Here is a 6489-nt window from a genome sequence, read left to right as displayed (position 1 = left end):
GTCCAAACCTCCAACCTTTCAGCTAGGAGTTGAGTGTTTAACTGTCTGCACCACTCAGGGACTCCGTTTTTGGCCCTACAAGACCCAGATTAAATTAAGTGCTCACTGGAGTTCTCTCTGTTCTCCTGCTTTGCAGTGTTCATCACAATTTGCAATTAACTGTATCTTTATATGTGATGGAAACAACGGTGGCATAATGGTTAAGGGCTACATTTGCTAACCAAAAGGCAGGCAGTTCGAATCCACCAGGCGCTCCTTGGAAACTATGGGGCAGTTCTACTCTGTCCTATAGGGTCGCTATGAGTCGGAATCGACTCGACAGCAACGGGTTTTTATACGTGATGTTCTTTATTTCGTCTTTCTCCTACGTAGCTGGTTCCCGGAGGCAGAGCCATGCCCACCTGTTCACCGCTGCATCCTCACTGCCTAGCTGAGCGCCTCAAACACAGGAGACTCAACAAGCACCAGGAAGCAAAGCGGTGACGGGAGTCGGGTGGTGCTGGCTTTCCCCCCTGAACTCTTGAGGTACATCTCCTTCAAGGAAGTGCTGGGCAGACAAGGGCAAGGGACATGAGTGGACAGGACAAGATCAGCAGGGCTGCTGGAAGCCCTGGACTTGCCTGTCTCTGGAACCTTGACTGGGATTTGTTGTTACTTGTTGTAGAGTCGGCTCCAACTCACAGCAAACTCACGTTCAACGGAACGAAACGTTGATCGGACCTGCACCATCTTCACAATCACTGGTGTGCTTGAGTCACTGTTGCAGCCACTGTGCATTCTGAGTGCCTTCCAACCTAGGGGCTCATCTCCCAGCTCTATATTGGACAATGTTTTGTTGCGATCCATAGGGTTTTCACTGGCTAATTTTTGGAAGTAGATTGCCAGGCCTTTCTTTCTAGTCTTAGTCTGGAACTCTGCCGAAGCCTGTCCACCAGGCTGACCCTGCTGGTATATGGTATATGTAGCTTCCAGCATCACAGCAACATGCAAACCACCACAGCACGGCAAACTGACAGACAAGTGTTGGCATGAACTTTAACTCCACTCGATCTTACAGAATGACAGTCTTTTCTGCACCTGGGGTCTTGAGCAACACTGAGGACCTTTGTTGTTGTTAGTTGCTTCCGAGTCAACTCATACTCATGGCAACCTTATGTGCAACAGAACCAAATGTTGCCCGGTCCTTCACCGTCTTCATGATTGTTGGCATGCTCAAGTCCATTGTTGAGGGCACTGTGTATTTTTGGGTGCCTTCCCATCTAGGGGGCTTATCTTCTAGCACTGTATCGGACAATGTTCTATTGTGATCCGTAGGGTTTTCATTGGCTAATATGTGGAAGTAGATCACCAGGCCTTTCTTCCTAGTCTTAACATTGTACGTTGTTGTTTGTTGCCATTGAGTCAGCTCTGACTCAGGGTGACCTCATGCACAACAGAACGAAATGTTGCCTGGTCCTGCACCATCTTCATGATCATTGGTAATGTTTCAGTCCATTGTTGTGACCACTGTGTATTTTGAGTGCTTCCAACCTAGGGGGCTCATCTTCCAGCACTGTATCGGACAGTGTTCTGTTGCGATCCACACGGTTTTCACTGGATGACTTTCTGATACTGGAAACAATTTAGCCAATGAGTCTGAGTCTGTCTTTCTGAGAGTGTAGCTGAGGGAGAGAAAGGTTCTACTGGTCAACCAGTGAGACCACTCGCTACTTGAACTTCCCTATCTGCAAGTCTGGAGAGAAGAGACCAAGGTCAAGAATTTGAAGAGCTGAGGCTACAGTCGTTTAAGGGAGGGAAGGAGATGGATGGAAAGCTTCAGATCTCAACCCTTGAGGGGTCTTCAAAAACGGCATCATCCTAGTGAGATGCTGTCCTTGCGGAACGCTGAGCCTGGGGATATTGTGACTTTTAGGAATCGGCAGTTTCTGAAAAAACAAGCCGATCTGTCCACTCAGATTCAGTCTTCAAGAGAATTGGCTAATAACTTGTATCATAAACACGATACATTAGCACGGAAATCAGCAAATAAACAGCTCAGCACACAGGCGTGACGAGTACTTGCAAAGAAGGACCACTTGAAACCGACGGGTTTTCCAGAGGCAGGCTGAGGATACTGAAGGACACAGGAATGAGAGAGTCGCTCCATGCACAGATGAGCTGTAGCATTCCAAGAGCTCCATATCTCCCCGATTAGCAGGCATCTCAAGCTTGCTTAAGGAAAACATTCATGAGACAACTGATTGTGCAGCTGAAGCAGAAATGCCTGTTATGTGCTGCCTCACATAGCATAATTGCTATTGTGTATGTGCTGTTGAGTCGATTCCAACTCACAGAGCCCCCATGTGACAGAGAACTGCCCCATAAGGTATTCTAGTCTGAAATCTTTATGGGAGGGGCCCTGGTGGCGCAGTGGTTAAGTGTTCTGCTGCTAACCGAAAGCTCGGCGGTTCGAACCCACCGGCTGCTCCGCGGAAGAAAGATGTGGCGGTCTGCTTCTGTAAAGATTACAGCTTTGGAAACCCTATGGGGCAGTTCCACTCTGTCCTGCAGGGTCGCTATGAAGTCAGAATTGACTTAACGGCAATGGGTTTGGTTTGTGTTTGATCTTTATGGAAGCAGATCACCAGGTCTTTACTCCCTTGGAGCTGCTGGGTGGGTTTGAGCACTTAACCATTGCGCCACCAGGGCTTCCCAAATAGCATGGAGATGTTCAATCATCTCTCAGGTGTCTTCCCTGCATAGTGGGACCTGCATGGGCCGGGTCTACACCAGGAAAGGGACCATGGGGGCTTGCATGAGTTCTCTCAGAGCTGCTGAAAACAACAGGACCTTATTCTCTCGCTGTTCTGGAGGCTGGAAGTCTGACATCAAGTTGTCAGCAGAGCGTGGGCTCTCTGAAGCCTCTAGGGGAAGATCCTTCCTGGCCTCTTCCAGCCGCTGGTGGTCCCAGGCTCTCCTTGGCTTGTGGCCACATCACTCCATCTCTGCCTCCAATGTCATCTGAAGCCTCTAGGGGAAGATCCTTCCTGGCCTCTTCTAGCCGCTGGTGGTCCCAGGCTCTCCTTGGCTTGTGGCCACATCACTCCATCTCTGCCTCCAATGTCATCTGGCCGTGCTTCTTCTGTCCCCTATCTCTTCTCTTGTCTGATAAGGACGCCAGTCATATTGGATGAGCGCCCACACTGCGCCAGGATGAGCTTAACTGATAACATCTTCATAGACCCTATTTCCAAACAAGGTCACACTCACAGGTGCCCGGGGATAGGACTTCAACATACATTTCTGAGAGACACAATTCACCTCAAACACTGTTTTCCCTCTAATTCCCAAGGGAATTTACTGCTTTGCACATGGCCGAGGGTGGTCATGCTGCGAATTCCTGGGTTTTCTGGAGTGTGAACAGGTTTTAACTTACAACTTGGATCACTGTTATGGATTAAATTGTGGCTCCTCCCACCCCCAAATATGGGTTGGAATCCTGACCCCTATGCCTGTGGTAAAGGAGCCCTGGTGGCACAGTGGTTAAGCTCTCGACTGCTAACCAAAAGGTTGGCAGTTTGAACCCACTAGTGGCTCTGTAGGAGAAAGACCTGGTGATCTGCTCCCGTAAAGATGGCAGACTAGGAAACCCTATGGGGCAGTTCTGCTCTGTCACAGGTCACTGTGAGTTGGGATGGACTTGATGGCACACGGCAGGGCAGCAAGAACATATATGTGGATGTGATCTTGTCTGGAAGTGGGGTTTTCTTTGTGATGCTAATGAGGTCATACCTTAGTAGGATGGGTTCTAAACCTAATCACTTCTGAGTAATAAAAAGAGCAGATCAGACACAGACACACAGAAGGAAAACAGGTGCTAAGGAACATCAAGGATGGCCAACGGACACCAGAGGCAAGGAGAGAAACCCACCGAAGGAACTGACTCAGCTGAGACTCTGATCTGGACTTTCAGCCTCCAGAACTGTGAGGCAATGAATTTCAGTTCTTTAAGGCCACCCAACTGTAGTGGTTGGGTTACAAGGACGCTAGGCAGCTAAGACGAACAGCTACCACTTAATAAGTAACCTTGGGCACATGACTTTAGCCTAACTGTGCCTCAGTCTTCCCAGACGTAAGGCACAGGGATGCTGAGAATACTCTTGACCACCGCAAGGCGGGGACTCAGACACAAAAACAGCAAAGCAGAAACCCAGGGGTGTAACATTCATAAATATAAAGTGCCCACCTCGTGAGCCACTCCCAACAAACGTCAGAAGACCTATTTACACAGAAACATGGAGTGTTGTTGCGATGTTCAAGCGATCAGCATCTGTGAATACTTTATACCAATTAAAAGTGTTTTCCATTAGTTTTTCATATTTCAGCACCTCTTTGCCTTAAATCTCTAGGGAAGCCTTTTCCGACTGGCTGGGAAGCTTATATATAACCCAGACCCACTTGATACCAAGTCAATTGCAACTCACGACGACCCCATGTGTTTCAGAGAACTGTGCTCCAAAGGCTTTTCAATGGTTAATGTTTTGGAAGCAGACTGCCAGGACTTTCTTTTGAGGCACCTCTGGGTAGACTTGAAACTCCAACTTTTTGGTTAGTCTTAAAGCGGCTAGAAAGAAGACAGACCACCTTCACTGGTGTTAACAGGACTGAAGGCTGAGTTTTCTATCAAAACGACAAAAGCTAGAGAGCTAGGGCACTACACCTTTAAATAGTGACATTATATTCAAACCAGAAGTCAATATCCAGGGAAAACACTGTGGTGGTAGTGAAACAGACGTTTTCACTGGAGAGGCTTTTCACATCAGACCCACATATATAAATATCAAATGACAATCTCCATTGACTAGAACTTTCAGAACATTGTTAAAGTTTATTGACAGGAGAAATCCTATCAGTTTGTTTCTGACTTTTAAATGGAATGCCTATTCTGTCAATAAAAGCATAGTATTGGGTGTATTGGTTTATAAAAAAAACCAGTATCTTGATCATATTACACTCATTCCTCACTTACCAACTATCTCCTTATCTGACGTTTCACATTTATGACAATACTAAAACATCTACTATCCGACGATTTTGCGTATTAATGATGTATGTCTGGCAGTAATGAACGGCGAGGTATGAGGTGAGAGTAACGCTGGCTATGATGGTTAAGGTTATGAGTCAGCTTGGCTAGGCCGTAATCCTCATTTGGACAGTTATGTAATGATGTAATCTGGCAGTCATGTAATGATGTAGTCATTCTCCATTTTGTGATCTGATGTGATCATCCTCCATTTTCGCATACTGACCTAGTCTCTGGAACCCAACCTTGTTGATAAGTGAGGAGTGCGTGTAGTTAAGTATTTCTTAGTATGTCATGACTTTGAATATGGAATGCATGACAATTATTTTCTAAAGTGAATTCTAAAAATGTATCTGTTTAAGTATATCTGTTTAATATTAACTGTAGCTGCTACTTTATAAGTCATTGTGCTACTGTTCTTATTGTTGTTAGTTACTATTGAGTTGATTCTGACTCATGGCGACTCCATGTGTGTTGGAGTAGAACTGTGCTCCATGGTTTTCAAGCAGCACAAGGGTTTTCAAGGCTGTGACCTTTCTGAAGCAGATCACCAAGCCTTTCTTCCGAGATGCCTCTGGGTGGGTTCAAGCTGCCAACCTTTGAGTTAGTAGTGGAGTGTTTAACCATTTGTGCCACCCAGCACTACAAAGTATTTATCACCCCCATTTCACAGATAAGGAATCCAAAGCTGAAAGGGTCATAACAAGGTGACACAACTATTTAGTAGCAGAGCCAGGTTCTGAGTTGAAGACTGTTTAGTTTCAAGTCCTTTGCTCTTCAACACTTCAGTTTTCTGTAGAGAAAATCACTCTAGAGTCAGAAAGCCTTCATATCAGCCTAGGGAGTTGTGGACATTATCCGGTAGAGGAACAGAGTAGTGTGCAGACATGGGAAAACTGTTAACGGGAGTTACTATAAGTAGGAGAAAACGCATTCGTTTGCACATAACGTGTAGATCTGTTTTTGAAAAATTGAAAGGACTATTCAAAGCGAGCCAAATTCAGATCCATCTGCCAGTTCTATTGGCATGTGAGCTGCAGTACTGTATCTAGACAGTGACTACTGCTGTGTGGCAGAAATCGATACCTACTGCTTCATGAATTGCCTCTTTCAGGGGTAAAACAAGTGCCTTCCAGATTTCTCTTCCTTTATAGTCATTGAACTCCGAGTGAGGACTTATTAGGTAGGGAGGAAAAACAATACTCTAATAAGTAGTAATTAGTCAGGTCTTCAATGTGCTGTGTATATTTCATTTAAGTGGAATTAGGGAGAGGCTGATATGTCATCTTTGAGGGGCTGTCAGCCGGGCTAAAATCCTGCTGAAAGATGTTTAATGTATAAGCAAACATCAGCTGCCAGCTATGGACAAATCTGTATGATTTCTATTCGTCGTCGCACGTCCCTAATGAAAGGCACTTTAAATGAGC

The sequence above is a fragment of the Trichechus manatus genome, unplaced genomic scaffold (assembly GCF_000243295.1).
Source record: "Trichechus manatus latirostris isolate Lorelei unplaced genomic scaffold, TriManLat1.0 scaffold00134, whole genome shotgun sequence".
Lineage (NCBI taxonomy): Eukaryota > Metazoa > Chordata > Mammalia > Sirenia > Trichechidae > Trichechus > Trichechus manatus.
This window is presented reverse-complemented; position numbering follows the sequence as displayed.